We start from the raw sequence: 9004 nt of genomic DNA, 5'->3' as shown, positions 1-9004 counted from the left end.
AGGTATTAGAGATGTTCTCTTATAAAGAGTAACAACTTTTAAGTCAAGATTTCTCAACCAGCACAATTGACGTTTGGAATTCAAACAATTTCTCCCCCGGGGGAGTAATCAGGTACATTTATAAAATATTTAGCATCATCCTTGGCCTCTACCTTCATGTGTGCCTGACTACTTCAGAGTCATGTCAATCAAAGATGTTTTCAGACATGGCCGAACAGCCTCCAGAGGGAGGTTTGCGCCTAGTCGAGAAATGCACTGCTTTATAATAATGCAAAGACTGTCCTTTGACCTGTCTTGCTCACTTTGTACCTAAACTGTTGAAAATGTCTGGATTCTCATCAAACTTGGAGAGATTTCATTTATAACCGTTGTTGAACTCCCAAAACTCCAAACGATATTATCTTGCAGCTATCAACCCATTACAAGGTCCTCTGTATGCAGATGTACTAATCTGTACTGATAAAATAAATACACTTGCTCTAGGCTGACTGATTTCAAAAAGGAAGTTACTCTGCATAAACTCATTAATAAAGTGTTCCTTCCACTTCACTGAGGTCTTCTAGAATAGAGCAAGTTGGGATTAGAGATTGACCTGGGCTTTAGAACCCCTTTTCATTTGCAAACCTTCTAAGGTGGCTCAAAGTCAGCATACTGCATTCCCCTCAGAATTTTAAATAGGGTTCTGACTTATGGTGAGAAAACTAATTTTCATATCCACTGTGCTACTTGAGACTGGCTGTTGGCAGCCTAATTTAATGGTGCAGTCACTGTGGTAATGGCACATCAAATAGCATTCATAAAGTAGCTATTTGATGGGCCCATTCACATCTATTGAGGGCCAGTTGTGTGTCACTATACTAGAAAAGTGACATAAGTGCTCATTTCACTGACAAATTACTCTTCTCAAGAATCTAATTATTAGAGTAATAATTAGAGTAACTTTTATAAATGTTATTGGAAGGAGTCAGTGAATAAGAACCTATAAATGGATATTCCAATGACAAGTAGAAGATAACTATCCTAATTGACAAAATCACTATTATGGATAAAATGTTCAAAATGATCTCATTTAGAACTTCGAAGAGCTTTGGTAATAAAAAGTTAAGCACTTACTTTCAGATTTTAAATTCCCAGCAATTCGTGACTTTAAATTGTACAGTATTGATGATTATGTTAATGTACTACAGAAACAAACCCCAAATTCTCAGTGGATTAGCTAACCAAAGTCTTGATTCTCACTTTTCTTAGTGAATAGCAATATTTGACAAACTTATCACTCCTATTTGGGCCATATTCTTCATTTCCTTTCTTAGATACCACTGTCTCAATTTGAACTTTATTTTCATGCCTTTTTCCTATTTTCTCCTCATTCCTCAAACCTCTAATCATTTTAGTACTCCAAGGCTTAGACATCACATCTGTTTTCTTAAGATCCATGGCTTTAAACAACATCCATATACCTTTGACTTCCAAACTGATGTCATCCAGGACCTGACCCCTGAATTCCAAGCTCATGTACAAGTGCCTATTCAACATCTCTGTTTTAATATCTAGTAGATACCTCACATTCATCATGACCCAACAGAAGTCTTAGTTTTGTCCCCTTGCCAAATATTTCCCTTCCCCTGTCAACACCTAAGCAGATGGCAACTCCATTTTAGTCAATGACTACAATAGCTACATGTTCACACTTTTTCTCCTCTTTTACTCTCTCACCTCCAGTCTATCAGCAAGACCTGTGGTCAGAATTCAACTCCTTTCATCTATACCAGTTCTACCACCCAAGACCAAGCATCTGACTATAATTAATTATAAATGGTGCCAATGACTTGGTCATCCTCATTAACTTTTTTTATCCATATACATTGGCTTTTATACCCCATTTACCACATAGCAATTGAAGTGGTACTTTAAAAACATAAGTTTTTGAGCGAGTCACAGCTTTGATCATAATCCTCTAGTACACAGAAACAGACCTCAAAAAATCCAGATTTTGGAATTAAGAGAACAAAAATTGAAAGAAGTTATTATGAGTATATTCAATGACTTAAAAGAAAGAATGATAAGATTCAGTGGGGAATATCAACAAAGAAATGGAAATGACAAAAATAACTAAAGGTAACTTTTATATGTGCAATGTACAAAGTCCAAAATTAAAAACTTCTTGCATGATATAAACATGATTATAGGTGTCAAATTATTAGTGAAATTGTTAAGCAGATGAACAGAAATTGTCTAAGGTGAAGAACAGAAAGATATTGAAAAAGTATAAAGACAGCTTTAGTAACTTTGGGGACAATATCAAACAATCTTATAAATATGAACAATTGGAGTTAAAGAAGGAAAAGCAATACAGAATGGAACAAAAAGAATATTTGAAGAAATAGGGACCCAAAATAGTACCTCCTATTAAGTCTTCAGCATGCTAATTTTTATCTCAGAACCTGCTTTCCAGGGAAACCAACCTGTGACATTTGGTGCCAGGAAAGAGCCAAGACAGCCAATGTGGATGGAATTTTGGAGTGGGATTACCTACTGTCAGGCTGGTAATGACTACCTTACCACCAATATTTGTGGAACACTGATTGTTCCTAGTAATGGTAAAAATTTTTTACCAGTGATGAATCAGGATCATATACTAGTGGAAGGGAATGTCTTAACTTTATCAAGCATTTGAAAAATATGCACAAATGAGGGAGAATGGGAGGGTATGAAAAATGGTAGAATGAGACAGACATCATCACCCTATGTACATGTATGATTACACGAATCGTATGAATCTACATCGTGCACAACCTTAGAAACGAAAAGATGTACCCTATTTGTGTACAATGGATTAAAATTCAGTGTGTAAAAAAATTTTAAAAAGAAGAAGAAAGGAGATGAGCGACAATTGAAAATCTTGACTGTTGCTCTAGAAAAAAGATGATAAAAAGAAAATTGGCAACTGAAAGCCAGTGTGAAGGCCACAGGCCTTTTTGGAAGCACCACAAGATTGTCTCAATTCCTGAAGTGGGAGGACAGAGAAAGCCAGAATCAAGAACAGGATTTAATAAGAGCAATAGAGTTCCAAAAAAGGGTAAACTCTTTTTATAAATGCATATTTGCTATGCAAAGTTCAGGGCCTTGTTTGGGAAATAGGACCATGACCCATGAGATGGGGTTGACCATGCTGATAATCATGGATCTGCAGATTCCTTTAACTGATCTGGTTTGCAGAAGTGGCCTACTCCTCTCTTGAGGAGTAGCATTTCCTCATTTCTTGAAAACAGTGCAGGCCTTTTTCCCAGCAAGACATTAGCTCATCTAGGATCTACTCATACCTTCCCTCATAGTACCTAAGACCATGAGAAGGTATAATTAACCAAAAGACCTGGACATAGATATGCTGGGCCTGATAAAAAAGGAAAGGGTCTGTTTCCCAAAGAAACTACAGAAGCTTGTCAGAACCCACCAGCAGGAGCCAAGAAGTTATGTATGGCTCTGAATTCTCAGCATGCATATCAAGGATGTGTAACATAAATTTATCTACTCCGGGACACTACTAGAATATAGGATCTAACACCCTGATAAGGCTACGGTAGATGGTCTGAACACAGAGCTTCTAGGGCTGCTCCTAAAGGGATCATGAATGTACATTCTCAACCATAGGTTATATTAACTGTCTTGTCTTCCGTCATAACATATTCTGAAGAGACATAAACGAGTTGGGCATCCTGTAAAATATCATATTTGCCCACTATGCCAAAAACATCATGCCAACTGGTCAAGCAAAAGTGACTATTCATGGAAGACCTTGGTAAGACACAAGCATTCAAGAGGAGAGAGCTAATCTCTGAGTTTTAAGGGAATACTACATTAGAATAATTTTAGGAATTTGTGTCTTCGGGCCTTCCAAGACATTTCCTCCAAATGTTTGCTTCTTACATTTTCACTTCCCACCATGAATAAGGAAGCACAATGTTTAGGTGACCTCCGGATCACAGAAGCAACATTTACCATAACTAAGAATAATGATATGACTCATTCTCTGTGACATGAAGTGCTGCCAGCTCCAACTGGGGCCCAAACCAACAGAAAGCATTTTGTAGTAGAAGCAGCTCATGGTACAAACAGCCCTGCCAATTAGGCCACATAACCTGACAGATCCGATAATACTGGAAATACTGGTGATACAAAGAAAAAAAAAAGCCATTAGACTTATGGCAAGCCCTAAAACAAGAATCACAATACAGACACCATCAGTTCTGGAACAAGGTCATGCCATCTTCAGCAGAAATTTATTTTGCAAGTGACCATGCAGATGGCAATGCCCATCCTGAGATGATTTCTATCAGACCTTCCAAGACACAGGATGAGCAGGCACAGAAAAATCATTAAGAAGGCAGAAGTGGTGCATCTGACATCAAGTATAGAAAAGACTGGACAGATTATGCAACAAATGACCAGGTACCCTACACATCCCTGTCATCTACTTGGTTGTAGCTTCTCTTGTGCTGGGCTAGCTCATTCGTGGAGTAAGTAGCACCGAGTCAAGACCCAGACTCTGGGAGTTGGGTGAAGCAAGCTTGCGACGAGCAGCTTGCAAACTTGTTTATTGCCGGAACAGGTATACATTTTATAGGTTTCTTGCCCAATCACAATGTGCTATGGGGGATCAGACCACCAGGTTCCTATACGAGTTCCCTTGGCAACACTGAGCCAATTTGGGGAAGTTGTGTACTTTCCTAGGTGGCTGAAGCAGAATGCTCCTCCCTGCAGGTTTACACACTTGAGACGTTCACTGCTGCCAGCCAAGAACTAGGATTTCTCTCAACACTTGGTTCCACCAGTGCCTCTTCCCTGAATCACATGGGGGATTCATTATTAACAGTTGATAGGAAAACATTTGAGCTTGGTTCACACGTGGATTGATTCAGTATGTTGGTGCAAGCCATGAAAGACAGAAAAGAGGGGGAATACTCCCAGTGGACAAAACTTTGGGCAGTAACCTGGTCATTTGCTTTGTGTGACAAGAAAGTTGTCTGAATTGAAATTAGAAAATATCCAAATTCATGGGTGTTGGAGGCCGCTGCCCTGTAGGGCCCGCAGTGGTGGCTGGCCTCGCCCTATGGCGCCGAGAAGCCCAGCTGCAAGTGCTTCTATTGGCTGACTGATCTCCTCCGTGTCTGTGCTTAGCTCGTGATCAGTACATGTCCTCATTACCCACCATTAAGTCTCCACGAGCCAAACGCCTGACCCATTAAGGTGATTGGCTGTTATATCCCATAAAGCTGCGTATTTTGCGTGGCCCCGAGAGCAAGCAAGGCGGAGCAAGGGAGGCAAGGAGGGCAGGCAGCAGCTGCGGGACGAGAAAAGAGGAGAGGCGGCCCCAGTACGACGAGAGAGGAAGAAGAGAGAAGTGACAGCTGCACAAGAGAAAAGAAGGAGAGAGAAAACTGCACGACAAGAGAAGAAGGAGAGAGAGAGCTGCGCAACAAGAGAAGAAATAGAAGACGGCGGCGGTGGAGGAGGAGGAAGAACCAGGCACTCGGCTCAGAAGCTCTCCCATAAAAATATAGACCTTAAAACTTCATTTGAGAGCCGAGTCTTCATTGTACTCGCTGGACGAGACACATGGGCAGTGAAAATGTTTGACCAGCTAGTCAGGGACCTGGCAAGAGAATGTTATATCTCTCTGAATCTAAACATCACTACTTACCTTCTGAACTCCAGCCCAACTAGCCCCTTGTTGTAACTCACCCTTTGTACCTACCATTCTTTCTGCCTGAAAATGTGCTTTTTCTCAGATAGCCACACAGCTTTAGCTCCCTCCTTTAATTTAGGTTTGTGTTTAAATACATTCCTCAAATAAAAGAGTTCTACCCTTAATATCAATTACCATTATCACAACCTATATCTACTTCCTGCTCCATTTTTCTTCTTCCTCTTACTATTGATCACCATTTGTGTACATAATGAAAGCAGAGACTTATTTTGCTCACTACTGTCACAACTCCTGCAACACTGACTGATACTCCATATGCTTGAAGAGTCATTGAACTGAATATATCTTCAGGCTAACTATGTTAAAAAGATCAAAGGAATAGTCTCAGTCAAATGTGATTCTTTTAAGGAAAATTCTTTGTCTTCACTGTAAATTAATCCGGGTGTAGCTGTTCTTAAAGGATTATTGGATTTACCCAGCAGGTTCCAAACTAGATTGTCTAACTCTATTTGTATTTTCTGAAATTCTGTGATAAGGCAGGAAAGGAAGCTAAGGATCAAAACAGTTTTCACAGTCATGTCCATGGGGAATTCTGACAGTATTCTCTGAATGCAGGGAAGAGTGGCAATATGAAATTTTATACATAGATGGCATGTGATGCAATTGAGTGAAGAGCTACCAGATACATTTTAGAACCAGGAAAGATCTAATAATCTTCGAGTAGAGATCATACAGTAGAAAATTATTGCTAGGAATTTTTATTGTTATTTTATTGTGCTGTTTTATTATACCATCACTGAGGATCTTACCATTGATTTTTGGCCTATCTAGCTATAACTGTAACTCATCGTGCTATTCAAACTTGCTTTCATATAAAAGTGAACTGCTTGAGTTTTTCATCTATTCATTCTAGCAAAAAGCCTAGTATGTTCAAAGAACATACTAGGTTGTGGTTGGAACATGCTGAAATGCATGACGTGAGACCAGAGATGTGAGCAATAGTCATATCAAGAAGAGAGCTTTGTAGTCTATGTCAATAATTTGATTTTATTCTGAATGACATGCTTTAATCAGGGATTTATGATTTTAAAAGACTTGTCTCACTGCAATGTAGAAACTTGCATGTAGGGGGTCAAAATAGGAGAAGTGAGATTTGGGTGGCTAGCTATTATAGACAAGAAGTGATGGCAGATTGCTGAAGGGTATTGGTTCTTAGCTTGGGCTGATTTTTTACTCCAAAGCATTTTTAGCATGTCTGGAGACATTTTTTGGTTGTCACAATTGGGAACAGGACTGCTACTGATATCTACTGTGCTAAAAACCCAACAAAGAAAAAGATAGTTCTCTATAACAAAAACTGATTTATCCCCAAAGACCATTTGCACCAAGCCTGGAAAACCCTACTGTAGGAAATTGGGACTATAAACGGGAATAGTGAATGGATGTGTCGTTTTTGTAGATACGATAGCAAGAAGACTTTCTATAGGATAGGTAAAGAATAGGAAGTAAGCATGGGTGAGTGAAAGCAAAGAGTTCTGTTTTGGCTCTGTCAAGTTTGAGATGCTTATTAGACATCAAAAGCAGATGGTGATAGGGAGTTTCATATTTGAATGTGGACCTCATAAGAGAGAAGGCTCAAGAAATAAATATAAAGGGCCTTGGCACAAAGAAATTATTCGAACTATAAGAATACATGAGATCATCTGGAGGAAGACAGTAGAGTAGAATATGAAATTGGTAACAGAGGACTAAGGTTGAATAAGGGAGGAAAGGTAGAAATGAGATGGAGAAGAAACTGATATTGAGGTTTGAAAAAATCCAAACACTAGGAATCAGGGAACCTAAGAAAAAAATCTTACTCTTAAATTGAGCCAAATGAAATTGCCTAAATAATTTTAGGCCTACAAAACCATTAATTTAATGTTTCAAATTAGTAGAAAGAATAGCCCTATATCAAATGCTTCTGAGAGATCCAGGACCATGGGAATGGCCAGAGAGAATAAGGTGGCATCAACATTCTTGGTGGCAGTAGTCCCAGTATAAAAGAGGGAATAGAAGCCTGGTTTTATCAAACTCAATGAGAAAGTTGCTAGTAAGAAGTGGGTCAACCAACTCTTTAGATAAGAAGGACTTAGGAGAGTTTCTTTAAAAACAGGAAATGCTAGAAGCAGTATATTAGTGTTCTGTTCTGGAGAGAATTAGTCAGAAGAAAGGGAGAGATTTTTGGTGCATTGGGGGAGAGGATAACTGAAAGAGCTCAGTCTTTGAATGATGACAAGGACAAAATCCAGAGCACTTGAGAAAGTTTGGGCTTCTTGTAGGATGAGGACCACTTGTTCCATAGAAAATGGAAAGCAAGCAATGTGAGTGAAGATACAGGTCTTTAACTAAGATTGGAACATGAAAATGAAGGAGCTATCTAAGTTTTCTTTTTTGTTTATTTGACTTTGGATATCATTTTAAATGTCTGTTATCCTTATTTCTTAGTATAATTTAAATAGACATCACTATATTCAAGGCAACCATAATTTTGACCTGTTCTTGTATTCCTAGTTCAGGCATATTTTCTTTAAAAAGAATATAGTTCCAGAGACACATTTCTATTTTAGTACATTCACTTCACCATGACCATCTTTAGAAGATAGAAAAATGTTTATAATTTATTATATTTTGAATTTCAGAATTTCCATGGATCTCATCAGGAAGTTTCTGTCCAGGACTATCTGGTTCATTTTTCAATAAATGAACTTCTAAAGTGGAAAGAAAAAAAAGACAAATTTATAAACTTTGTCCCAAACTGGGAACTCCCATTGTCTCCAAAATTTATCTTAAGGTCTTGAAATTACACAGCCTGAGACAGGTTAGCATCATTTTCTCTTACCACATTTTGCCTGACTTTAATTTCTCTAGGGTCAGCTCTAACTGGTTTGGGAATTTCTAGTCACAATGTAGCTGTCATTGTTGCTTTGCTGCAGGTGAGTATGTCACCCTCAGTAAACTCATTTTTGTGATTTGTCGTTCTTTGTCTGAAAGTTTGAAGAGTCTTTTGGGTCAGCACAACATTTTTAGTGCCTTTCCTTCCTCATGAGTTAAATGAATCATCATCCCTGCTCCTACTGAAGACTCCACTTGGACACTGAATGCCTCTGTCCCTCAAGGGCTTCTATTCTGCAATTATCCCCATGTCTCTCCTACATAAGCAATTTCTTCCTTTCTACTGGGTCTTTCTTATCAGACATGCTTTTTATTCTTACATGAGAAGATAATAAAATAACTCTATTTTTCCTTTTCTACAAA

Source organism: Sciurus vulgaris (assembly GCF_902686455.1).
Source record: "Sciurus vulgaris genome assembly, chromosome: 6".
Classification (NCBI taxonomy): domain Eukaryota; kingdom Metazoa; phylum Chordata; class Mammalia; order Rodentia; family Sciuridae; genus Sciurus; species Sciurus vulgaris.
The sequence above is the reverse complement of the archived record's forward strand: the minus strand, read 5'-3'. Positions refer to the sequence as shown.